This window comes from Sus scrofa, chromosome 8 (assembly GCF_000003025.6).
Source record: "Sus scrofa isolate TJ Tabasco breed Duroc chromosome 8, Sscrofa11.1, whole genome shotgun sequence".
In the NCBI taxonomy this organism is placed as follows: domain Eukaryota; kingdom Metazoa; phylum Chordata; class Mammalia; order Artiodactyla; family Suidae; genus Sus; species Sus scrofa.
The window spans coordinates 835,934-862,390 of NC_010450.4; the positions used below are offsets into that span (position 1 = coordinate 835,934).

The 26,457-nt window shown below is 68.5% G+C and overlaps 1 long non-coding RNA gene across 1 annotated transcript; it reads right to left on the reverse strand.

Annotated features, from left to right (window-relative positions):
- On the reverse strand, positions 229 to 21,524 carry LOC110262042. Its single transcript, XR_002346525.1, has 3 exons — positions 21,004 to 21,524; positions 2,278 to 4,549; positions 229 to 288 (listed from the first exon to the last, which is right to left on the reverse strand). It is a non-coding gene; the product is annotated as an uncharacterized LOC110262042 (long non-coding RNA).

Here is a 26,457-nt window from a genome sequence, read left to right on the forward strand (position 1 = left end):
TTCCCCTCCCACGGTGGTTTCTGGAGAACCTTTCCCAGGATGACATTTAAAACCCAACAGAAGCTCCTAAGTAAGGAGTAACGTCTCTGGAGTTCCCTTCCCGACGAAAGCAGCTAGTACCCATGAGGGCGTGGGTTCAAGCCCTGGAGTCACGATCCCGAGTTGCCATGAGCTGTGGTGTGGGTCGCAGACGCAGCTCAGATCCTCTATTACTGTGGCTGTGGTGCAGGCGGGCAGCTACAGCTCTGAATCAGCCACTGGGAATCGCCATGTGTCACAGGTGCGGCCCTTTAAAAAAAAAAAAAAAAAGGAGTTCCCGTCATGGCGCAGTGGTTAACGAATCCGACTAGGAACCATGAGGTTGCGGGTTCGGTCCCTGCCCTTGCTCAGTGGGTTAACGATCTGGCGTTGCCGTGAGCTGTGGTGTAGGTTGCAGACGCGGCTCGGATCCCGCGTTGCTGTGGCTCTGGCGTAGGCCGGTGGCTACAGCTCCGATTCAACCCCTAGCCTGGGAACCTCCATATGCCGCGGGAGCAGCCCAAGAAATAGCAACAACAACAACAAAAAGACAAAAGACAAAACAAAACAAACAAAAAAAGACAAAAAAATGATGTCTTGGGAGTTCTCTGATGGTCTAGCGGGTTGAGGCTCCTGCATTCTCTCTGCTGCGGCTCTGGTTGCTGCTGTGTGGCATAAGTTTGATCCCTGGCCCAGGAATTCCACACACTGCCTGTGTGGCCAAAAGAAGAGAAAACCTGAAATAAACACCGCAACTCTCATTTTTAAAAAAAAGGCTCAAGGTGAGAGTGTCAGAATTTCCAGCCCCAGCCCCAGCGGGCTGCTCCAGGGGCCCTTGGACACTGGCCACGCGCTGCTGCGTCCTGTGCTCACTGACCGTGTAGTACAGGGGTTGGGGCTGAGGGCAGGAGGCACTTGGACGGTGGAGGTGGCCCGTGGGACAGGCACAGCGTGTGTGGGGCAGCCCCCGGGAGCCCTTCTTCAGGGCATCAGGGGACCCAGGTGTCCAGAGAGCTGGCTGGATGCTGGTCTATGAAACAGGCCCCTGCAGCCTAGGAAATCTGCATTTCCACCCATCCCTGCCCCTGCTGCCAGCCCAGACCTCTGTGTCTGCGAGCAGGAGGAGCATGCAGAGAATGCCCACCCTAAACAGAAACCGCCAACAAAAGGGTGTTTTCTCAGCAGCGGGGCGTAGGGGTCCCAGCACAGGGAACCGACAGCCCCAGGAGGGACCACGGGTGGGCTGCACTGACCAGCTGGCCGCCACCAGGGGGCGCTGCTGGCTATGGGCTGCTGCCCAGGGATGGGAACTTGGTGACACCCCACTGAGGAGCCCCCCACCCTGTGGGCCCCCATGGACGCACAGCGGGGTCGTTCTCCGCGTGCTCTGCCCAGCCCGGGGCCCTCCCTGCGCCCCTGTGCTCCCACCCCACCCTCTCCCCCGCGGCACCTCCTGTCCGGCCTCCTGGAGACCCACCACCCGCCCTGCAGCCATTCACTGCAACCGCCAGGGGCTCGTACAGCCAGTCACACACGGCCCTCCGGCGCTCAAGAACCTGCCGTAGCTCCCAGCTCCAAGGGGAAGGGCCAAGCCCCTGGACTGGCCAGCGGGACGCTGCCCCAGTGCACCCACCTCTCTGCTTGAAAGCCTCTCCTCAGGGAGGCCCCTTGGACCCCCTCCCCTGAGCCCCAGAACCAGAGCCTTTGGAAAGGCGGCAGGTGGCCCTCAAGGCAGAAGCCCTCCTCTGCTGCCGAGGCCATCGGCCTCCTCCTGGCAGGCAGGCCTGGCCGCCAGGCTGACCGGCTCCTCCGCTCAGGCACCAGCCCTGCCTGGAGTGACTCAGGCTCCTGCCCCCAAACTTGTAGCCCCTTCCCCGGTCCCACCCCCCATGTCCGCCCACCCCTGGCCCCAGACAAGGGCCTCCCCATCCCTCCCCTCTCCCACCCCTCCCTTCCCCGTTCGCTCCCCTCCACCCACTCCCCTCCCCTCCCCTCCCCAACCCCACTCCTGAGTGGTGCCCACATCTGCCTTCCACTGCGGACAGCAAAGGACAGACTCTCCCCTGGGGGCCGGGGGTGGGGGGTGAGGGGGGGCTCTCAACCGCCTGCTGAGACCCATTTCAAAGACAAGGAAACAGGCCACAGGGGCCAGGGGCCAGACAGGACGCAGGCTGTGGGCGGCACCTCTCCTGCCGGGCAGGAGCCGCAGGGGCCCGGGTGGACAAAGAGCAGGATGGGGCCTGCAGCCCCCAGACTCACCCCCACGGGAGTGCCTGGCCCAGAGGCCGAGGTGGCCACACGGCTGCAGGGACACGTTCTCCTGCAGGATCAGGGCTGCTCTGAGAAGCCTCGGGCACCCCCTCCCCCAGCGCAGCCTGCCTGGCCCCCCGGCCACTGCAAGAGCTGCAGGGCCTCGTCCCCAGCGGGGGCCTCTCTGAGCCAGGCCAGGGCCCTGCCCAGAGAAGGCCACGCGGGGCGGCGGGCCACGCTGAGGACACGGGCCGCCGGGCAGCATGCTGGGCCGGGAGCCTCCCCCTGGACAAAGGGGCCTTGTGTGGCTGAATGGCCGTTTATCCTGGAGTTAACTCGGGGCCGCGAGGCCGGGTGGGGGCCCTGGCACTGGCCTTCCGAGGGTAAACATGACCCGAGCCGGGCACACAGCCGCGGGTCCGGGCCTCTGTGCCCCTGCATTTCCTGCACATTGTCCCCAGGGGCCAAGGGGCCTCCTGCCAGGATGGGGACGGGGGTAAGTGGAGCTGCCCAGACACAGGACGCTGCGGGTCCCCTAGCCCCTCCCCGCGTGTGCGGTGGGGACCTGGAGCCAAGGTGTGTGCCCCCAGAATGCCTGCACTGAAGCCCTAACCCCAGAGTCAGGGGCCCTTGGGCGGCGATTAGGGCTCGTCCTTCTGCAAAGAGGCAGGACCAGGCCTCTGCCTCCCCCATGAGGACCGGCCGGAGGGCGGCCCTCTGCAAGCAAGGGAGCAGCCCCTCGCCCCCAGCAAACTGGCCGCCACCCTGGTCTCAAACTCCCACCCTCCAGGGCAGTGAGAAAATACCTATCTGCTGTTTCAGGCCCTGGCCGGTGGCATTTTCTTACGGGCAGCCTGAGCAGACGAAGCCCCCACCACGGCGGGGGCTGGCAGCCCGAGGCCCACCCACTGCCCCCTTGGCCTCCCTGAGCGGGCCTCCCACGGGGTCCCAGCCCCTCATGGAGACGCCCACCTCTGCGCCTCTGTGAGGGTCCGTCTGGAGCCAGCCTGGAGGGTCGGCCCTTTCAGTGGGCTGCCAGCCTCATGCCAGAGTCCCCGAGGGAATGGAAAGGCAGGGAGGCTGGCCGGAGCCCCACTTCCACGTGCCCCCTGCTTCCTGCAGGTGCCCCCCCCTCCACCACAGCCCCCCGAAGTCAAGCACTGCCTCTACCACAGCTACCCCAGCCGAGGCCGAACCCCAAACTCCCCTGGGCCCCTCATAGCCCAGGTGAAGGGGGCTTGCTGCCCGGCCCAGCAGCTGTCCAGGTCTTCCTGAGGCTGGCACCCCACCCTCTGGGAAGGACCCACTGGTGGTGTCTGTGCCCATGTGTGCCTGTGTGCCCGGGCATACAAACGAGAGAGCCCTCCCTGGGCCCTGCGGCTGCCCTGGGTGCACTGGGCCCGTTCCTGTGTCCTACTGGGGGGGTCCCAGGGGGCAGCATCTCCTCCAGGGCTGGATGAGGCCAGAGAAGGGGCGACCTCCAGCAGAGGCTCTCCTCGGGGCTGTGGGGTGTGTCCTTGGGGCGGGGCTGTGCGTGTGAGGACAGGCACACACATCCAGGCCCTGGATCCCAGGCCCCCTGTGCTCCCCTGGCCCCAGGGACTCCCACCCGGGCTGTGACTACATGGGTGCCATTAGCCCAGGCAGCCTGTAGGGGGCAGCGCCGGGCTGGCCTGAAACTCCAGCTGAGCAGTGACTGTCGTCAGGTCTCCCAGACTCGCACTCTGGGAGTCCAGGGACCAACTCCTTTTTAGCCCTGCCCAGCTTTGGGGGTTCCAGCCCGCCCCCCACCTCTCCCTTCTGTCCTTCAGGCCCCCGTGCATGGCCCAGTTCCCCCAACCCAAGTTGGTGGAGGCCAGGCTCCACCTTCACACAGGTGCCAGGTGGGCAGGGCTGGGCCAGGGTGGCTGGGGGACCCACCACCCCCGTCACCATCACTGCGGAGGGTCTGAGCAAGCCTGGGGGGCTGTGGACCAGCGTACGGCAGTGCCCAGGCCCTTCCTCCCCAGCCCTGTCCCTGTCCCTGTCCAGCGATCCTCTGGGCTACACCATGGTGCGGGGGCAGCTGCACCCTGGCCCTCGGGCCACCAGCCAGGCCCCCACGCACACAGTGCTTCGGAGAGGCTGGACTCCTCAGACCTGGCGCTGCGCACCCGGCCGGACCGCACGCGGGTGTCTGGACAGCGGATGGATGGATGGATGCGCGTGTGTCTCAGGCTCTCTGGCTCCGGGGCGGGCGGGGTGTCGCGCCTCCTGCAGCCGGGGGATGGGCTGACGTGACCTGGGAGTGACAGAGTGAGCGGGGAATGAATGAGCCAGCGAGTGGCCGCTGTGGTGGCGGCCAGGTCCCCGCGCGTGGCTCCTCTGAGCACACCACCCTGCCAGAGGACAGCCCCTGCTGTCCCCCTTCCGGCTGCACTGTCCGTCCAGCCCCCGTGTCCACCGCTGAGCGGGCCGGGCTGACGGGGCCTGGCTGCGGGGCCGAGAAGGGTGCGGGGGCCCACGGGGAGGAGGGTTTGAGCCGGGCCTTAGGACTCAGGAAACAGCTCCTGTGTGGGGCCGAGTGGCTGCTCTGGTGCTGCCTGCCCCGGGGATCCTCGGCCGCTCTCAGGGGCGGCGGCGGCCCATCGAGGGCCTGGTTGGGCAGAGTCCAGGGAGGGGTCTGCTGCGGGGGCGGGGGGGGTCCTGTGGGGCTGGGGGGGGGAGCAGGCCGAGCGCTGGGGACACAGCGAGCCCACCAGGGGGCGCCCGCTCCCCAGCGTGCCCAGCCTGGCAGCTGATTCCCAGGCAGGGCGGCCGCCAAGGACAGAGCCTCGGGCTGGGCCTCAGGGCTCCCACCGGGGGTGTCTGGTGACCTGCCCAGAGCTGCCTGCCCCTGCTCCGGACACTCGCCCTCCTGCCGGTGCCCAGAGGGAGGCCTCCCCCACCCTCTCCCAGGGCCTCCCCCCCAGCTCCAGAAGGCAGCAGCATTTCTGGGTGAGGAGGGGCAGGGCTGTCAGCTCCAGGCCGACCCCCGTCCAGACCCTACCAGTCACCCATCCATCCTCCCGATAGGTCAGTGTGGGTGGGACCCTGAGCCTCGAGGCCCCTCACGCTCCGGCCACCCGATCGTCCACGGGGCAGGCGTGCTGAGCACCGTCTCTGCTCCAGACCCTGGGACGGATGGGTCCAGTCCCTGCCCTGGCAGGGCCGCCTCCCGGCTGGGCGGGGGAGACACTGAAGGAATGAACAAGCGAGTGCAGAACATGGGGGACAGCGCCACAGCGAATGGGGCAGACAGGTGGGAGGGGTGGGGGGGCATCTTGGGGGCTCCAGGCCCCCCCAGCCCGTAAGGCCCAGCAGCTTCTCTGCGGCGCCTCCTGCCCACTTCCTGGCCAGGCGCTCACTCTCAGCCAGGCCAGCGGGCAGGGGCCCCAGGGCCCTCTGGTAAGGGGCACCCAGAGCAGCAGGCAGCACAGGAGAGGGACCGGGGCGGGCTGGATCCTGGCCAGGCTGGACGGCAAGGTCCCCAGCTGGCCTGGGCACTGGGCGGGCAGCGCCTCCCCTGAAAGGCCGTTGGGCTGGCTCCGCTCTGTCCCCCCTCCGTCCTCACCCTCTCAGCGCCTCACAAGGCCGCAGGCCAATGACCCTCGGGCTTCTTGGGTCCTGGAAGGCAGCCTCCCACTGGGGTCCAGCCCACCGCCTTAGGGTGGACTAAGGGCCCCCTGCATCAAGGAAGGGGGCATCTCTTGCACAAGCATCACGCCAGGGAGGCATCGAGGAATCAGAAACACATGGCCAGGCCGGCCCGGCGTCCCTGTGTCCTTGGTCCAGCCTCAGGCAGCTCACCCACAGAGACGGCAGGGATCCGCCAGCTGTCCCGTCCCCACGCGCCTGTCCCTTCCAGGGATCTGCCGTCTGTCTCGGCCCCTCCACCACGCAGCCGGCTCGCCTGCGTCCCCTGCTGGAGGCCCAGGCCTTCCAACCGGCCTTGTCAGGTCAAGGTCGGGGCTGGGAGCTAGGAGTCAGGGTTGCTCACGGGTGAGGGGCCCTTCCTACCCCTCCAGGCGTCTGGTGGACTGGACGTTAGGCTTCGCGGAAAGAATCACCAACACGGCCTCTTCCCAGCGGCCTGGGCCGGGCTCGGCAGGGGTGGCTCGCCCCAGCCCCAACGTCCCCGCACACCCTGTGTCCCGGGGCCCACCCAGGCCACGAGCAGGACAGGAGCAGGCAGGCCGCCTCCGGAGCGGCGAGCTCAGCGTCCAAGAGACCCAGGCCTTGGGACCAAGCACGCGCTCCCCCCTCCTCTCCTTGGGGGCCTGCTGTGGGCTGGCCCGGTGTCTGGAGGGCTTCCTGGAGGAGTGGGCAGTGACAGGCAGGGGCCTCTCTCCTAAAGGAAGCTTCAAATGCCTGTCGGTGCCTGAAGGCCCACAGGTCCATGGACAAGAGGGTCGCTATGGGCCCTGGGGAGCCCACGCCCAGCCTAGGGGCCGCTGGGTGGGGTGCGGCCAGGTGTGCACCCGCCCCGACGTGCCCACCGCTGCTTCCTCCGGGAGCGTGCCCCACGCCAGGTGCCAGCACACCCGCCAGGAGCGTGATCTCATCTGCCGGCAGGGCGGGCCCGCGACCCCACCCCACAGGTCCCACAGCCATCCCCACCCTGCCCTGATCACTTCCTGGAGAGGGTCCCCGAACCCACGTGTGCTCCTGCGGATAGAGACAACGAAAGTGGGGCCCTGACCGGGAGCCCAGGGCACCGCACAGGCTGGGGGCAGGGGCCGCTGGGGGCTGGCCTTGTCTGCAGGAGCCTGGGGGAGGCAGCCAGGCCAAGCGGAGGGAGGGCCCAGGAGGCGGGCACTCACGATTGGTGTTGTTGCCACGTCCCCCCCCCAGGGGCCCCCCCGAAGCAGGAAGCGCAGGGCTGTCCCTGCGGGAGGCTGGCCACACCTCCTCGGTGCTTCTGGGAACCCCCTCCCCACAGGCTCAGAGCAGGAATGTGCCCTCGCCCCGAGCCCAGGCTTGTCGGGCCCCAGGTGCCCCACGGGCCCAGCCCGACACGCCCTCCCCTGGCCGGGGCCAGCTGAGCGAGGCTGGCTTCCTGGGGGAGGTGCCTTGGGGGAGGCTGGTGGCGAGGAACCCGGTGACACGGCTCTGGCACCCCAGGCCAGGGCTTCTCCCTCCAGTGTGCCCTCCACCATGGCCAGGGTCCCAACCCCGTCTTCACACCAAAGTCCCCCCACTCCCGACCTCCCTCGGCAGGGGGTTCCCTATAAAGGACTTCCATCCCTCTAGACCGGCGGTGGTGACATGGCCAAAAGCTGGTCAGGCCAGTTGTGCCGCTGCTCCTGCCTCCGGCCCATGCCTGCAGCCTGTGCCCGCACGCCCTCGCGGAGCCCTCACCTGCCAGCCCTTCCCCAGAGACACCCACGCAGCCCCCGGCCGCCAGCGCTCCCTGCCCAGGGGCCCAAGGAACCTCCGTCCCTTTCCTCGGGATGGTCCCAGGGCTGGGGGACCTGGGTGGAGAGGGCTGCCCCTGGGTGGGCAACCAGGCCCCGGGAGCCCAGTGTGGGGTGGGGAGAGCAGAGGGTTGATGGTCTGGAGCCGCCCAACGGGGCAGGCCTGCAGCAGGTGCCACCGGGGCAGTGGGACACTTGGGTCCCGGCGGCAGGCTCTCCGGCCGGGCTGGGGGAGGGGCCAGGACCTGGGCGACACAGCCACTTGAGGGCCAAGGGCCAGTGTTCTGCCCCCACCCAAACCTGGAGGGCCGGCCGTCCCACCACGTCCAGTCTGCGCTCCCTGGGTGATGGCCAGCCTGCCACGGCCCCGGTCCCTCCCGACAGGAAGAGCCTCGGGTTCCGCCGTGGGATGTGGGCAGGGGCACAGCCGGGCTAGAGCCTGCCAGCCATTCTGAGGCTGAACCGGCAGCGGGAGGGGCTGAGCGATGCCGGGGGCTGCGAGGGGGACCCCAGGCCAGGTTTCCGGGTGGCGCTAGGCAGGATCCACCTCTGAGGTCCGGGGTCGGCAGCAGCTCCTTCTCCTCCCTGAGGGGCCGTGATGGGGACGCCACCCTGCGACTGTCGTGGGAGCGTGGGGGCTTCAGGCAGGGCCCTCCCACACCCTGGGCACCCTCGGGTCACCCCAGCCCAGGCAGGGAGGGGCGGAGGCCAGAGGCAGTGCCTGTGTCTCCCTTGGGCCCCTGAGGCGAACCTGGGCTCGCTGTCGGCTGAGGGAGGGCCGGGAGGGCTCCCTGGAGGAGGCAGAGTCCCCCAAAGCCCACCCTACATCTGCCCCTTGGGCTCTACCCGCAGGAGCGACTTTTCCCATCAGCCCCTGGACCCCTGGAGCCCGCGGTTGGGCAGAGGCACCTGGGCTCAGGAGGGGCCGGCCTCCCCAGCAGACTCACTCTGAGGCCCCCTGCCACCCAGGTCCACCCTGGGCCACCATGTCCTTGGGGCCAAGATGACGCTCAGATCTCACAGAGGAGCCGCTTGGGGGAGGGGCCCGTCCTGCGATGGGGTCACAGCCAGAGGGGCTTCCTGGGGGAGGCAAGGCCTGAAGCACGAAGCCGCAGCAGGAAGAGAGGCTGGGGTGGGCAGAGGGTCTCAAAGTCCACCACTGGGCAGGCCACCCCACAGGGAGAGGCCGGGACCCCTGCCCGTGGCCTGGAGCAGCCAGACAGGACAGGACCGCTGGGGACCCAGCACACAGAGGAGCCCCGGCCCTGTGGGCCTTGGCGGCTCCCGTTGTGGCCGTGGAGGCCGCCGCGCTGGATCCCAGGCTCCCCGGGCCCAACGTCAGAGCGATCCGGTTTCATAACCAGCCTGGATTCCTCCCCAGCCGAGAAGGGAGCATAAAAACCCAATATATTTTAATTATATCTTTGAGGGCCACGAACGCAATCGTTTCCAGATGGGGACCCAGTTGACGGCCGCTCCGCACTGGGCCTGGGGTGGGGGAGGGAGAGAGGACGAGCCAGGCCTCCTCTAGGGTGACGGGGGCCCCCGTGGCACGGGGTGCGTGGCCCAGCTCCCCGCCCACAGGAACCGCATTTATTGGTCATGAGTCCCATTTTACAGATGGGGAAACTGAGGCTGCGACCGCCGGGCCTGACCAAGGGCCCTTCCAAGCTGGGAGCCGCAGGGGCGGGCTGTCCTAGACCCTGGAGCAGGAGCCCAGTGTGTCACGGACGCGGGTCACTTGCCTAAGCCCAGGGCAGGACAGGGCCTGGACCATGCTGCCCGGGAAAGGCGGCTGCTGGCCCCAGAGCTGGGCCCGGGGTCTACCTGCTCACGAAGCCCAGCCCCCAAGGGCAGCGCCGGCACCGCGGATGAGGCAGTTCACGGGGCGGTCAGCGATGGGGCTTCGGAAGTCTACCAGCTGATCGGATCTGCCCGTGCAGCCTTCCTGGCTCCTCTGGGGAGGTGGCCACCGCGTCTGCCGGACCCTCCTTTTGTCCTGTCTGGCCGCACCCCCACCCCAGCTCTGCCCGAATGGGCAGGACAGACACAGGCCCGGCTCCCTGCGGGGTGATGGGGGTGGGTGGTGGAAGCCAGCGGGCTCCAGGGGATGACAGCAATGAGGAGAGATGCCCACAGCAGCTGCCAGGGTGTGCCCGCAGGGCTGCCCTCAGCCTCCAGGGTGGCGATGGCAGTGGCCTCGCTGATGCTGGCCTGAGCAGAGAGGCAACCAGCCCATTAAATCAGGGGCTCCAGAGTCACTGCCTCAGGTAGTGCCTGGCCCAAGCGCTGTGCCGCCTCCAAGCCCCACCTGAAAAATGGGCACAGGGCAGCGGGTCCCTCCCAGAGTGTCGGGGAAGGTGCACAGGGCTTGCTGTGTCCGTGGTCATGCCTTTGCCTCTCCTGGCCCTGCTCCTGGGGAGCTCCTTCGGCCACAGCCTGTGCCCCTAGAGGTGATCAGGGGGACCAGGCCAGGGACCGGGGAGGCCGGGGAGGCTGCCCAGCCAATGGTGCCTCGCCTGCTCCATGACCCCGGGGTGACCTGAGTGCACTGAGGCTGCAAGGTCGAGGTGGGGACCTGGCCCAGCCCTGGGCAGGGCACCCTGGCTGGCGATGCCCCTGGGCTGTGTGCTGGCTGCCAGGCCCCAGGGCACCCGCAGCAGACGTGACATCATCCTTCGGCCTCGGGCCCACGGGGAGCGGGAGCCACGGGGGTTCCCGGGCACACTGAGGCAGGCGCAGGCGTGCGTCCACACTGGCGGTCGCTGATGACTCTCCCGGCCCCAACCACCAGCAGCCCCAGCTCTGCTCCCTGGTCTCCCGCGGCTTCTTCCCCAGGGCCTCCACACAGCCCATGCTGGAAGCCACTTCCCAGCCCAGGGCGCACCCCCACCCCTCCCACCCCCGGCCCAGGCAGGTGCCACAGGCCACGCTCTCCAACGCACGGGATGGGACAGGCCAGGCCTGGGACTCTCACCACCTTCCTGGCCGCTCAGGAAACCACACGCACTCAGGGTGCGGCTCCTGGGTTCTGGGAGACACGCTTCCTTTCCAACCTTCCAGAGACTCGGCCCCCGACCCCCACCCCCACCCCCGCCCTCCACCCCTCGTGTGCTCACCGCCGCCCTCCCCTCCCACAGAGAGCACTCGGCTCCCTGCACCCGCAGGGCTGTCTGCCGACCTGGTGACTCAGCGGCACCCACGTCCCCTCCTCCGACCGCCAGCCCGTCGCCCCGCACCCTCCCACAGCCGCTGGCCAGGTCGGTCAGGGATTTCCCGGTCCACCCGTCCACTTGACAAACCCTGGCTGACCGTGCACATGGCCCCAGACCCAGCTTCTGCCCTGGTGGGGAGGCAGGGGCGCCTTCTGGGTGGGACTTGGGGCCCCGGCTGACAACAGGGAAACGAGACTGGGTGAGAGTCAGTGCCAGGACAGACCTGGGGAGCGCCCATGTGGACAGGGCGGGGGGGTGGTCCTGGGCCAGAGCCTGTCTTGGAGCAGCTGGGTCTGGGGTGAGGGAAGGGGACCGCGTCCCTCTCCGTGGCGGGCAGCACAGACCGCCCCCGGCGCTGCAGCCGGGGTTCTGGGAAGGCCCAGGCCAGACAGGCCCCGGCAGGCGGGAGAGAGGCGGCAGCGGCGGGGGCTCACCCTTGCCCGCCCGGGAAGGTGCCGGAATGCAGCCGTCCTCCCTTCCGTCCTCCTCGCCTGGCGGGCCTCGGCCCCTCCAGCCCCCGGTGGAACCCGGTCCCAGTGCCACCTTTCAGGCCACGGTGAAGGAGCCAGTCTGAAGGTGACCCTACAGATGGCACCGGGCACCAGGCACCGGGGAGGAGAGCACCCTGCCCGCGGGCATCAGCCCTGCCAGGCTGGGCCTCCCAGACCCCGGGGCAGCAGGACCAGCTCAGGGTGGGTGGCGGGCCAGCCCTGGGGTCTCCCCAGCGGAGGGGCTTCGGCCTGTGGGAGGGGCTGTAACAGCCGGACACACTGCCAGCAGCGTGGGCAAGGGTGGCCTTGGCCCCACCAGGCCTGGAGGTGGGTTTGCTCTACTACTGCCTTGTGCCCTGGGCCTGCCCGGGGCCCAGCCCAGAGGCTGGCCCCTTTCACGCCTAAGAACACCAGGCGCCACAGATGCTCAGCCTAGGGGCGGGTTACAAGCTACCCCGAGGGCGGCGGAGCCGGATGACGACCCCCAGAGTAGGTGGCCCTGAGCAGGGCGCGGGAGGACAATAGGTGTTCGCCGGGAAGAGGCAGTGGACACATGGGCAGCAACGGTGAGAGTGGGACCGGAGGGACCGCAGGGCCCAGCCTGAGCAGGGGCGTCCCTGGGGCCCCGGGAGAGGCTAAGAGGCGGGGGGGACCCTCCCCACAGTGCACCTGGGCTGGAGCTGCCAGTTCCCATGACCGCGGGGGCACGGGGCTGGCCGCTGAGGGGGTGATGCTGGCAGAGGTGGGTGAGGAGGCTCTTCTGGCCTGCCCGTGCCCCGGCCCAGAGCAGATGGAGCTGGGCAAAGGGTGAGACCGGGGAGGACGAGACCACCGCCTCCATCTGAGCTGGGACCCAGCCAGAGCCCCAGCAGAGCGGAGCGAGTCTGGGGATGGGCGGCGGGGCCTGGCGAGACCCCGGGGCACAGCCCAAACCCAGTCCTGGAGAGACGGACGGGCGAGGGGCAGGAAGGCCCCCCACACCGTCTGTGCCTGCTCACATGTCCCCAGGCCACAGAGGAACCCAGGGCGGGCTCCCCAGGGAGCTGACCGCACCCTCCAGGTGGGCTTCCGGGGACTGTGCGGGGGGGGGGAGGGGGGGGCTCAGCAGCCTCTCAGCCCAATGAGGGCTGAGGCCTGAGAAAGAAGGACCTGTCCAGACCTGCACACAGGCTCCTGGTGCCCCCGCCCCATGCCTCAGCTGGGCTTGGCCCCAGGGCCCGCCTCAGCCGGGAAGCCAGGCTGCCCCTTCCCCGGCAGGTAAGTGTGACTGAGGCAGATCAACTCCCCGCCCAAGGCCCTGGTTAAGGGAAGATCCCAGGAAGTTCCCGCCCCAGCCTGAAACCCCATCAGCAGCCGGCTAGGCCCGGGCAGGGGTCCCACCCATCCGGGCCAGGCCTGGCCCCAGAGGCCGCCGCCATCACCACCAGTGTGCCCCAGCCGCCCTCCCCGAGCCCCCACCCGTCCAGAGGCTGTCCCGTCCACTCTGGGGACCAGAGGACGGAGGCCACTCGCGCTGAGCCTGCCTCCAGGGGCCTCCCGACTCAGCGCTTGCCCTAAAACAGCGGCAAGGCCCCCGGCTCCTGGCAGACCCAAGGGGGTGCCGGATCCTGCTGTGGCTGCGCCAGGGCCCCATGATGTCCAGGGGAGCCACCAGGGCCCCAGCGAGGAGGCGGACCCTGTGTGGTTTCCTTTGTCCCCAGAGACCCTCAGACCCGCTTCCCCCGGGGGCCCCACCAGGCTGGGCTCCTCCCTGGAAGTGGTAGAGGCTCTGCACGGGGCCACGGGGGCCCAAGGCGGAGACCAGAGAGCCCCCACCCCTTGGGTGGGCAGGACAGGAAGAGACCAGCCCACCAAGGGAGGGGGGGGCCCTGGGACACACTGGGAACAGCAGGAATGGCAGCACAGTGGCTCGCAGACCCCCACTCCCTTCCCTTCAGCAAGGCCCCCCTCCCCCCGGCCAGTTCCTTAGGCCCCGCGGCAGTACCCCCAGATAGACCAGAACCCCGGGTGTGGGGCTGGAAGAGGGTCAGGCCCCAGGGGGCTGTGGGGACGCTGAGGCCGTCAGCCCACCTCTGGAACAGATGGGAGCACTGAGGCAAAGGGCCCTGGCTGAGGTCACCTGCAGGCCAGCCGCAGAGCTGGGAAGAAGCCTGGGGAGCGGGCAGCAGGGGCCACACAGCAGGGGGGCGTGGGCTGGCAGCAGACCCCCTGGCTGGTTTCAAGCCGGGCCCAGGGGCAAGGGCCTAGTTGGGTTGCAGGGGCTGCAGGGTGTGGCGGGAGTGGCCCTCAGTGGTGGTGGGGGGGTGGCATACGTGGCGCCAACGGGCAGATGACTTAATCACAGGCTGGCTTTGTCCCCGGGCGCCCGCCCCCCGCCCGCATCCTCCACCAGCTGCGCGCCCACCCCCACCCAGCTCCTAGCAACCTGCAGCGGACCATGGGCAAATGTGAGGGGCTGGGGGCTCTCCGCCACGGGCCTGGGAACAGCCCAGGGGTGGCCGGGGGTGCGGCCGGGGTGGATCCGTCCAGGCCAGGCTTGGGGGATGCCTGCCCAGCCTGACTCATGCCAGCCCCCGAGGCTGGCATCCTGGCAGAGGAGACGCCAGGGCCGGGTACTTTGTGTGCTGCAGCCCCCCTCTCTTCCTGGCCCCCGCTTGGCCGATCCTGTCAGAGCCTTAGAAAGTGAGACAAAGGCCCGGGAGGCCCCAGGAGGGCTGGGACCCCGGCAGGAGATGGGCTTTTAATGACCCAACTATAACGGTGGGAGTGCAGGCAGCTCCTTAACCCTGTCGGGCCCATGCCTGAGGCCGCCCACACAGGCCAACGCCCCCCAACCCCTGCCACTGACCCCGGGAGACTGGCGCCACGTGAAAACCAAGACCTAAAAATCTCATCTCCAAACAGACCCGGCTCCCAGACGCAAGCTGTGCCCCATCCCCAGCAGAGGTGCTGGGTGAGACGAGGCCCCCAGACTCCTTGGACACCCGGTCCACCCCGCGTTCGCAGCTGCCTGACCTCGGCCAGGGGACTGAACTCCAGTCAGGTGTCACCTGCAGTGTGGGAAGCCCCCAAGCACACACAGGTGGAGGGGAATGGGAGCCCTTTGCGGCCAGAGCTGTGCTGTGACACCTTGGTCCCCCACCTCTAAGATGGGCTCGTGGGCCCAAAGGAGGCGTGGGCGTAGGCGGCCATCTCCGAGGCTGCTTGGCCAGCGGATCCACCCACCCCATTCCCCCCAACCCACTGCCTCCCACCTCCTGCCTGGAGGTGCAGAATTGTGCCTGGGCCTATCACCAGCTGTGACCTTGGACTTGCTATGTGACCTTGGTAAGCCCCTGGGTGCCCTGAGCCTTATTTTCCTGGACAGGCAGGTGTCTGAGGGCCCAGAGGGCAGTGTGGGTCAGCAGACACAGGTTTCTTGTCTGAGCTGCGCCAGACTGTCCACAGAGGCCCCAGGATGGGGGCCAGCAGCGGGCAGCCCCCCAGGAGGTGGGCAACAGGACTGGGGGGCAGGCAGGACGGTGGCAGGAGGCACCCTTGGAAGCACCGAGTCCCCAGCACTGCTCCCAGCAGCCCCCACCCCAGCAGCAAGTAGCAGACAGGGTGCTCCCCACCCCCACAGGTGCCAGGCCCCCGAGGAGGGGGACCTGCTTCCTCAGCCTGAGGCCGCCCCCACGGCAGCCCTGTGCACCCGGCCTGGGCTGCAACCGGACTCCAGGACATGGGGAGGGATGTGCTTCCTGCCCCTGCTGTCTGGCCGACTTCTCAACAGGGGACGGGGTGGAGGGCCCAGCCGGCGCAGCCTGGCAGCGGGCAGAGGTCACGCTTCTGGGCAGGGCCACCTCTGCTCTCTGGACTCCAGCCCAGCAGCCAGCCAGGCCCTCAGCTGAGGACAGCAGCCCACCTACACCTCCCCAGGACTCCGCCACTGCACAGACCACGGTGGCCGGCGGGCACCTGGAGACCAGCAAGGGGCACCTGCCCAGGAGAGAGCGGGGCAGATGGCATCGTGAGGAGGCCAAGGTCCGGCAGGGACCCTCGAGCTTAGATGGAGAGGCAACTTCAAGAGGACCCCAGGGGTTGGCCTGAGACCTGGACAGCTGCCAGCCCCTGAGCTGGGTGGGGGTCGCGGTCAGGAGCTGGCCGTGAACGCATCAAGTCCAGGAGCCCAACAAAGCCGGCACTCAGCTGGATCTGAGTGTAGACCCGGGGTAGCGAGCACACTCCTCTGGGTCCGCACGTGCCCGGTGTGCCGTGCCTGCCCAGGGGTCTGGGGTGCCAGCCCAGAGCCGGGCCCCCAATGCCACCCGGGTGGTCTGCGTGGCAGAAGAGTCCATGGGTCACCGGCAGCGGTCCCTCCAGGGGGGGCGCGGACGGCTCACAGCTCCCGTCTCCACGGGAGCCCCCCGACTTTTGCCCACGGCCGCCCGCCCCGTTGGCCTGGTGCTGAGCTTCCGCCCTGCATGCACGCCCCCACCGCTTCCTCCTTGGATGGGCGAGGGGTCCCGTACTCCCCAGCCATGCAATGAGCACCGCATGAGTGAAGCTGCGTCCTGGCCGCCTCGGGCGGGCGGCCAGGCCTCCAAGCAGGACGGGGTGTTGCCGGGGCGGGTCAGAACCCCCCTCCCCTGGGTCTGCACTCCTGCAGGCGACCCGGCCCGGCCCGCACAGCGGCCGCCCTGGGCTGCTCACCTGGGGACCGGCCGCCGGCGGAGGGGTCACAACGCCCATGGGGCGGGGACCGCAGGCTGCCGCAGGGTAGGAGGGGCGGTGGCCACGTGCCGCCAAGGCACAAACAGCCCGGCTTGTTTTCACCCCGGGGTTCCGCAGGGTTTCCAAACGTCTTAATGGGAAACGTGGCGGCCGCGGTGAGCGGCGCCGGGATAAAGGGCCCCAGTCATGCGGGGAGCGCGGCGCTGCCGCTCTAAACTCCGGGGCCAGCGCCGCCGCAGCGGGCGGGGCGCGCGCTCCTAAATCGGCCCTTTCACCGCCGGAGGCCGCGCGCGAAAGGAAAACTTTGTTTTATGAAGGCAACACCAGGGCTGCGGCCGCCGGGCCGGGAGGCGCCGACAGCAAGGCCGGGCACCGGGCAGGCGGGGAGGGGGGGCCCTGCCGCGCCCCCCGGGCCCCAGAGAAAGGCCCGTTCAGGAGGGACCAGCTCCAGCGAGGGCGGCTGCCGGCCGGCTCTCCGGGCAGCCTCGCCCTTGCCACCACCACCCCCGGCCCCCCAGGCTCTGCCCTGGCCCCTGGGCTTCTCCCGGGCCAGCCTGCACCCAGCCAGAGGGCCCTGCGCCCAGAGCGGGGCTCCTGCCTGCTGAGCCACATCTACCCCCAGAGCCCGCTTCCCGTCGGGGTCCGGGCTGGCGAGCAGGGGAGGGGAGACCCCGGGGCCTGCGTTTGCCCCCAGCAGGGTCAGGCCCCACGCAGCCAAGAGCCCCGGCGGAGGGGGGCCACCAGCACAGGCCAGCCCTCCGGGGTCCCCCGCCAACCCCGCCAGGCCTCTGCTGGCTCCTGGCTGCTCCAGCTCCAGGGTGGCAGGGGGTGGTGGGGCCATGGGAGCTGCCGGGGTGATGTTCAGACCACGCGAGTGGAAATGGACGGGAGCCTGGGGCTTACCTCCACCCCCTCACAGCCAGGAGAGTTCCGGGTCCCGCAGACCCTGGCGTGGTGGGGGGCTGTGGGCATGGGCTTCTGCTGCCACAAGTCATCCCTTGAAGGAGGCCCCCGGAGGCCTTTGGCCCTGCCACCCCAGGGGCTTGCCCCTGCAGGGGCTCCCCTGGGCGGGATCCTCTGCCACCTCCTGTGCTCTCAGGCCCCTCCAGAGACTCCCCCAAGGACCCCGAGCCCCACAGCCACAGCGGGGCTGCAGCCTGAGACCCCACCCCCGCTCTGCTGCCAAGTGACGCGGCTGAGCGCCTCTCCTGCGCCCAGGTCCCCACGCAGGACAGCACCTGGCTTGTCTGGGGAAGGTGCCCCTAACTTTGGCCTGTGCCCTCTGGGCTTCCCAGGCACCTCGGCTGAGAGCTGAAGCCCCCCTCTCTCCAGGGACATCCTCCTGCTTCAGCCAGAGACCCCCCTCTCTGCACCGCAGGCCTCGCCAAGGCTGTTCCATTCCTGGTCACCTGCGGCTTCCTGGTACCCTCCTGTCGCTCAGCCCAGCTCTCAGGTGTGTGGAGCTTCTTGGGGTAACAAGAGCTGAATGAAGTAGGAGCCTGTGGAAGGAAGGGCTGCCAGGACCAAAACGTGTGCCCAGAGTCCCGAGCCCACCTGCCAGGCCCTGTCCTCTCTTACCACCCAGCCCAGAGGCAGGCCCCTGAACTGACCAGGCCAGAATGGGGCACCCATGGACTCACCACAACCCTCTCTGGGCCTTGTCCCCCTGCCCTGTCGTCTGGAAGATAGCAAAAGGCAGCTGCCTGATATGGTGCCCACGCTGCAGCCCCCCTCTGTCCTGACCTAGGCTGGCATGTGGCAGCCCCAGATCCGAAGACATACTTGTTTTTTTGTTTTTTGTTTTTTGTCTTTTTGCTTTTTCTAGGGCCTCTCCCACAGCATATGGAGGTTCTCAGGCTAAGGGTTCAATTGGAGCTGTAGCCCCCAGCCTACGCCAGAGTCACAGCAATGCGGGATCTGAGCCATGTCTGCAACCTACACCACAGCTCACGGCAACACTGGATCCTTAACCCACTGAGCAAGGGCAGGGATCGAACCCGCAACCTCAGCGTTCCTAGTCGGATTCGTTAACCACCGAGCCACGATGGGAACTCCACCAGACTTTTTTTTTTAATTACTCAGTGAATTTGTTGCATTTATAGCTGTATGATGATCACCACAACCAAAGACGCACTTGTGTGCCTGGCTCCGGCCGCTACTTATCTTCTGGGGGATCCAGAAATGGGGGTGGGCTCCCCAGGGTCTCAACAGTCTTTTACAGATGCCAACCCCATGGGGCACCAACAGCTGCCACTTGCCCTCTAACTCAGAGCGGGGGTCCCATGAATGAGACAGGCTGGGGGTGGAGCCAGCCTCCCACTGGGACAGACTATGTAAAAAAGACCCCACATCAGGATTCAGGTGGTGATGTGAGCGCAGAGGAGCAGGGCAGTGAGGGGTCAGGGAGGGCGCCCCTGGGAGGGCACCCTTGAGCTGGGCCCTGAATGACGAGGCCTGAGCGGCTGGAGGCACAGAGGGAACTGGCGGAGTGGGGAGTGGGGGCAGCAAGGCACAAGACACCAGGTCCTCTGGCCTCGTGGGCACTAGAGGGACAGGGCTTTGACTCAGAGCCCCCAGGAGCCACTGCAGACGCAGAACCTAGGCTGGCCTGGGGTGCCAAGTCCCAGCAGGGTGCCAGAGGAAGGGCCTGGGAGGTGGCCATGCCTCCAGGGATCATCCTGTCCCCCTCCTGCCACCCAGGAGATGAAAGGCCCTGCCCGTGCAGGCCCCACAGTGCCCTTTGAAGCTGTGGGAATGCCCACAGGGCGGTCAGGTGCCAGGCACTGGGAGGGGGCTGTGGGGGCTGTGGCTGGGACCCAAAAGGCCTCTGACTTGAGCCCTGGCCACCCTCCCGAGGCCACACTATCACACCCTTGTCCTTAGATGCCTGTGGGCAGCCGGGGTCGGAGCGTACCACCCTCCTTGACCCAGCCGCAGAGAGCAGTGCCTCAGTGTCCCCATCCAGACGGCCAGGAGAGGGCGGTTTGGGGACTACAGGGGGAGAGGGAGCAGGAGCAGGACTCGCCCCAGCAGGTCAGGCCCACTGATCACTAGGCTCTGGGGGAGGGCAGGCCGGAGAGGCCCCTCTTGAACCTCCACTCAGGTCCAGGGTCCAAGGATGTGTCATGCGGCCATCTCCACCCCTTAGCGGTCAGCCCAGAAGCTCCAGCCGGAGCTGGAGTGCTGAGTCGCTCTCTACACCCCCAGTCACTGCGACCCGGGGGTGGGGGTGGGGGGTGGGGGGGGAGTGGGGGTCCCGCCCCGGGAGGGTGGGCAGCCGCCACCATCACTCTGCTCTGACCCCTGCCGCCTGACCCCGGCCACCACCAGGAATGGGGGCCACTCCAAGGACCTGTGGGAAGGGGCGGGGCCTGTTGCTCCCCAGGGCTGGGCTGGGGCTGGAATGTTTGCGCTCACTGTTTGCCTGAGGGGGGTGCCTGCGGCCTCTCCTGGGCACCCCTCCCCTAGCCTGCCTGGGGGCCCAGGCCCAGCTGAGTCTACAGCTCTGGTCAGCTGGGGGGAGGAGGGACCCTCCGGCTCAGATGGGAATTCCAGGGCCAGCTCTGGTACAAAGGGTCCTCCTGCCTCCGGCCTCGCCTCCTCCAGGCCCCTTCAGTCCCTGGACCTGGAGACCCCAGCCCAGAGGGTTGCCGGGCCGGCCCCCCTTCCCCAGCCCTCCCGCCCCGGCTCCCCAGCCTGGCTCGGAGATTATGCAAATCCCCGGCGGCTCCTTAATTAAATCCCTAACGAGGCGCTGGGGCCGGGCCAGGGGCGGCGCTGAAAGCCGGGGTCACGCTCCGGAGGGGCCCGCCCGTCTGCGACGTGAGGCCCCCGCGCCCCTCCCGGGCCTGGGAACCGCCGAGCCGCCGGCGGGGGCGGACCGGCCAGCCCTACCCCCGCGCCCGGCCGGCCCGGTCCCCCCCCCCCCCGCCCTCCCCTCCCGGCCGGCCGCGGTCTCCCCAGCGGGGCCGGGACGGGACCCGGACGGCGCTTCTCCCGCGGGACGCCCCGGGCTCGGGGGCGCGGACGCACCTGCGCCCGGTCCTGCGGGCCCAGGGTCCCGGGGCCGCCGGGGTCGGGGCGGGGCGGCCGGGGCAGCGGCCCCCGCGCCCCTTTTCAGACGCCTGTTGTTGGGCCAACAGCCGGGGCCGCGGCCGCCTGAAAGGCCGGGATTAGCGAACATTAGCGGCCCTTTGAGCGGCGCCCGCGGCGCCCCTTCCGCCGGCCCCGCCCCCGCGCAGGCCGGACCACGGCAGGGGGAGGAGAGGGGAGAGTGGGGGGGAGGGGAGAGTCGGGGGGAGGGGAGGGGAGAGTGGGGGGGAGTCGGGGGGAGGGGAGGGGAGAGTCGGGGCGGGGAGGGGAGAGTGGGGGGAGGGGAGAGTGGGGAGGGGATGGGAGGGGGAGAGTCGGGGGAGGGAGGGGAGGGGAGATTGGGGAGGGAGAGTGAGGGGAAGAGAGAGGCGGGGGAGGGGCGGGCGGGGGCGGGCTGAAGGTGGGGGTCCGCTCGCTCTCCCTGGGCGGCCGGAATTCCCCCGTCGGCCGCCCGCCTGGGGTCAGGGCATCGCCGCGGTTTGGAGCCCAGGGGGCTCGGGGCTGGAGGCCAGCGGCCCACAGTCCGGTGGAGCTGGGTGCCCACCCGGTGGAACCACTTCCGCTGCTCAGGGCTGGGCTAGGGCAGGTATCGCTGATGAGGCGGCTTCCCAGGGCTGACCTAGGGAGCTCCTCGGCCACCTTCTCCTCCAAAGCAAAGTCCCTGCGACGGCAGAAGGGCCGGGCTGGCGGGGAGGAGGGCTCTCCGACCCCAGGCGGCGAAGGACAGGGGCTGCAGGGCTGTTCCCACGCCCACCTCCAAGCTGTTGCTTCCAGCCTCTTCCCACCTACCTAAGCATCACCTTGTCCCAGCAGCCTGCCTGGATTTTCCCAAGCATCGTCCTCCAGGCTGCGGGGTCCTTGAAACTTCCTCCTGGAATCGCTGTGGCTGCGAGAGGCGGAGCTTAGCTTCTCCACCGCAGCTCCCAGGTGGAGTGTCAGCCTTTTCTCTGAAAATAATTCCGGGACCTAAGGGTCAGGGACTCTGACGGGGGCCAGAGAGGAGGCTGGACTTGTCCCCAGAGGGAACTCCGGGATGACAGTTCTGAGTGCTGGGCCCTGTCCTGGACCACTAAGGCAGACCGGACGGCAAGGGGGGGGCGGGTCTCTGCTGTCTCCATACTGCAGACCAGGAGCCGGCAGAGCAGGGAGGGAAGCTGCCCAAAGTCCCACTGCCAGGCGGTGTGGATCGGGCCTTTGAGCCTCCCTCCCGCACCCGGGGCCTCGTCCTCACTCTCATCCAGCCACCTGCCTGTTGGGGGCTGCTGCTGGCCCAGCGAGATGGATGTAGGGTGGGGCTCCTGCCACCCCAGGGTGTGGCCTGGCCTGGGCCTCCCGGCTCTGAGCCTCTGTCCGTGCGCACCGCTGGGCGCTGGCTCAAACCCCAACTGCCTCCTGGGCCGAGAGCACAGGGACCCGCACACGTGCACCCGCACACGTGCACACACAGGCGCAGGCGCTGGAGCAGCACCCCGCCCGGCGAGAGTGAACACCTTCACCAGAGGGAGCAGCAGGCCTGTCTCCCGAGAGAAAAAATGTGGCCAAACCAGACCCAGGCGGCCGTGGCCTCACTCTTGCTACCACCCCGGAGCCAGGACGGCCTCTCAACTTTGCTGGTGAAACACGGACAGCCCCCACCCCCTTCCCAGCCCGGCACCCACATGGCCCGGCGGGCCTGTGGGACTGGGTCGGTTGGCCCTGATGTGGTGGGGGCCGAGCGCGCCCGTGCAGGCAGGCTGCGGGGAGTCCCTCCCTGACCCCTCCGTGAGGACTGACCCTGGGGGCTGGGATCTTGCCTCAGAGAGAGCCCGGCCCCCCACCTGGACCACTGCTCTGCTGCAGGGCCTTCTTGGGCCCCTACCCTGAGCCCTGGGCCCACAGCTCCCGACCAGCTTCAGGCCGTCATGGGGCTGTGGGGCGTTAAGGGGCAGGCCCAAGACAGAGGCTCCCTGGGCCCTGGGCCCCCGGGATGACGCCGCCGAGCCCAGGAGTCCTGCCTTTGCTGGCTGCAGGAGGTTTTGACCGACCCCGACTGACCCCTTTGCCTGGAAAGGCAGGAGAGAGGCTTGGACGCCCCCTCCAGGGGCCCCCAACCCCCTGGCCAGGACAAGGCCAGGCCTGGCCAGATCCTATGACTCTGGAGAAACCACACGGAGCCTGGGGTTTGCAGCGAGAAACCCGATCGACTAATGACAGGGTTGGCGTGGGGGTGACCGGCCGAGGGAGCCACCCCACCATGGGCCTATCAGCACCGGGGGACCCCCATCCCTCCTCTTCCCACCAAAGGCAGACACCCGAAGTGAGGCCTCAGGGCTTCCTGTGCCAGCTGCCCATCCCCCTATGGCCGCTTTTGTATTCGTGGTGCACCCGGCCTCTCCTCACCCGGTCCACCTACCCTCAGGCGCTCCCGTACCAGCAGTGCTCCAGAACCTCCTGGAACTTCCCAAACTGCCCTTCTGTCTTATTTTTTTTTAGATCTCTTTTTAGGGCTGCACCCGCGGCCCGTGGAGGTTCCCAGGCTAGGGGTCGAATTGGAGCTGTAGCTGCCGGCCTTCGCCACAGCCACAGCCAGATCCGAGCCACATCTGCGACCTACACCACAGCTCAGGGCAATGCCGGATCCTTAACCCACTGAGCGAGGCCAGGGATCAGACCCGCAATCTCATGGTTCCTAGTCGGATTCGTTTCTGCTGCACCACAGCGGGAACTCCTAAAACTGCTCTTCTGAAGTCAACCCCACGGGGTCGCTGTGCCAAGGGGCAAAAGGCTGAGGGAAGCTGTACCCTGAGTTGCTACCAGTGGGGCCCCCCTGTCCCAGCTGAGCTGCCTCCAGGCCCCAGAGCTCCGAGGTGAGGGCCTGGGACAGGAGGGAACTCAGGTGAGTTCAAGAGGAACCAGGGTTCCGGGTGTCCTGCAGCCACCAGCCCCACCACGACCCGCCCAGCAGCCCGGCCTGGTGCCCCCGCCCACAAGCACAGCCATGGGCTCCCTCTCTTGTGGTCTGGTGTGGAGCCACCAGCCAGGTCTCTCAAGGCAGTGGCACGCCTGCGGGGTCCCCGCGGGTCCCGGAGCAGCCGTCCGCACCCAGGAGCCTTGCTTCCCCGCTGCCCTGTGGCAGGTCGTGTGGGCCCGACTCTCGGGAGGGGAAGCTGAGGCAGGGCCCAGCGTGCAGTGACTCCCAGGCCCCGGGCCGAGTGCACAGAGGGCGCTGCCAGGGCGGCCCAGCCTCCCTCGGCCGCGGCGGCCCGGGCGGGCAGCTTTAATTACCGCTGGCTGGGCCCATTGAGCCGCGCTAATCCGGCCGCCGCTGCGGGCGGCTCAGGCGGGTGCCCCCTCCCCCCGTGGCCCGGGCACGGGGTCCCCGGGTTCTCACGTCCCGCCGGCCCCAATTAAAGCGAGCTCGGCGGGGCCGCCGCAGTGCTAATGAGCTCCGCAGCCCTGGGCTTCGCGCCAGGGGGGCGCGGGGCGGGTGGGGGCGGAGCTGGCCTGGGTGGGGTGGCTGGGGACCCGTCCTGGGGGGAAGCCCAGGGGACTCCCTATCTGCACCCACCTGCCAGGTGGAGCTGCATGCCCCCCAAACCCCAGGGCTGCGGGAAGGCCCCTCCCAACGCAGAGCCCCCGACGGGCTGCAGGAAACGCTCAGAAGTCAGAACGCGGAGGGCAGTGAGGAGCCCACGAGGCTGAGGGGTGGGGTCGGTGGCCTGGCAGCCAGACCTGACTGTGCTACCTGTCACCGGGGCTGTGGCCCGGGGCAGAGGCCACAGAGGGGCCCAGCCAACCCAGGCTTTCATTCAGAAAAGCAGCCTGTGTCCTGGGGGCGGCAAACTTCTGAGGCAGATCTGGGGGTGCCAGCTCAGACTGGGCAGCGTGGCCTGGGGGGCTCTGCGGGTTTAACAAACCTCCTTCCCAGGGCTTCCGGTCATGGTGAGGGTGCCCCCGTGGTGATGGGGCTGGGGCGGCGTGTGGTCGGGGAGATGAGAGAACCCCTGGCCAGGCCGAGGGTCAGCGGGGCCCAGGGTGGATGGCTGGGGGTTGGGGTGTCAACACTCTGTTGCCCCCCACCCTGGCATGCTGTGCCACCTTGGAGGGACCCTGCAGCCTGGGGCTGCAGGCCAGCACCCCTACCTGCCCGTCAGGGGTTCTCAGTGCTGAGGCCTCGGGGCTTTGCTGGGGCCTCCAGGTCCAGCTTGTGATGCAGCCCCTATCTCTGCCCCCACCCCATCCGGCCCTGGACGAGGCTCAGGGGGCCCAGATTTTGAAAGAGAGTGAACCTTGGCGGGCCCACAGAGGCCCCGAGAAGAGCCGCAGGCAGTGGGTGCAGGCCTTGGGAGCAGAGGCCTCAGCTTCCCCACTGGCGACACGGCCTCGCGGGTGACACAACCACTTAGGGTGGCCCGGGAGGCCCAGGTCCTGAGCAGCGAGTCCTACCAAGGACTCCAGCCTGGTCCCTCTGTGCAGGCGGGCACATGGGTGTGTGCACGTGGCCCTGGGCAGGCAGGCACCAGGCCCTGGCTCAGGTTCCGTGAGTACCAAGGAGGCCGCAGGAGAGGAGGTTCTGGGCAGAGGGACCTGGAAGCCGCATGGTGACCCAGCGTGGTGACCCAGTGTGCCAGGAGAGCCAGGGCCAGGCGGAGAGCACCAATGGGCAGGGCACCCAGGTCTTTCCAGAGTCAGCTCTAGGCACCATCGAGGCACAGGCACCCAGACACGTGTGCTTGAGGGCCTAGCGATGGCGGGTGACTTGGGGAAAGGCCACCATCTCACAGAATGGGAAACGGAGGCTGTGGGAGGGTGCCACAGCCACGGAAAGACTCCAGGGGTCCCCTGCTCCAAGGCTGGGCAAGGAGTCACCAGAGCCGGACTGGGGAGCCGGTTTGGGGGGGGCTGTGAGCAGGGCCGATCCTGTGCCCCCAGGTGTGGGACTGTGGCAGGGCCTCTCTGGCCACTTTATGTGACCTGGGATTTGGGGCCAGCTGGGTGCAGGGGTGGTTTGTGTTCTAAGAGGAAGGGATGCTCTTAGACCCCAAGTCTGCTCAGCTCCCGTCCCCCCAGGAAGCCCCTCCCTGCCATCCCGTAGAGGTGCAGGGTTTCGGTGCTCCGGGGCCACCCCGAACCAGAAGTGGGTTGAGCTCCTGAGAGGAGCTGATGGGAGGCCTGGGCTTCCCACTTGCACCTGCCCCTCCCTTGGGTCCTGCCCCTCCGCGTCCACCTCCCTGCCCTGCTGGAGCCCAGTGCCAGCCCTTGTTCCCCAGACAGCCGGTGAGCGCCGGAGGTGCTATCTGTGACAGCAGCAGAATGGGCCCGTCGCACCCAGGGCGGGTGTCGGCGCCTGGGAAGGGGCCAGCTGGAAATCCGACCTCCCCCCGCCCCCCGCGCTGCCAACCCGGCAGGCTGTTCCCAGACTAGACGAGCAGGCCCTTGCCCCAGCCCCTCCCAGGTTGATCCGTCCCGGATAAGATAGGGGCGGGGGTACGGGCCCAGGGGACTGGAGCCATTTCCAGGGCTGGGGGCCTGGCGAGGCAGCCGGAGGGGGCGCTCAGGTCTTGGTGCCCCATTTGCAGGGAGGGGCCCCCACTCTCGGTACCCGAGCTGTGGGGGCAACGTCAGATCCCGGCTCCCTTCCTGCTCAGATGGCAGCGAGATCTGGGTCAGGACGGGGCGGGCGCACTGGGGTGCACTGCTGTGGCTTACTCTCTCCCAGCCACCTCCCTCAGGCTCCCCGGCCCAGAACGGCCCCAGGGTACCCACGGTGGGCCAGCTTCCACACTGCCTGCCAGGCCGATGCCCAGCTGGGGCCTTCCCTGATGCCTCCGCCAGCTCACATCACCGCTGCCGCCCACCCAGGCATGGCCCCTTCCCGGGACACACACACTCTCTGTCTCAGCCCTGGCCCACCTGTGGCCTGCTCAGGTGGGCACTCTGGCCCGCCCACTCTGGGCCTCACTGCCTGTGAGGGGCTCCCAGGGGAGCAGCCCCACCAGGGCCCATGCGTGGGCCATGTGTCCCCTCTGTTCTGACTGCAGGGCTGAGTGGGGGTGATGGCGTGGTTGGCCCCAAGGACAGAGTGAGGTCCAGGGCCTGAAGGCTGGTCTTTCTGGAGCCCCACCGCCTGCCGGCTCGGCCTGCTCCCCCGCAAGGCTGTGGCCTCCCTGGGCCAGGCCACCCAAGGCTCTCTGCCCTTCCTAGAGAATGGCTCTCAGGTCGCCCGGTGTCCACAGCCCCGCCGCTGGCCGCTCCATCCGGCCG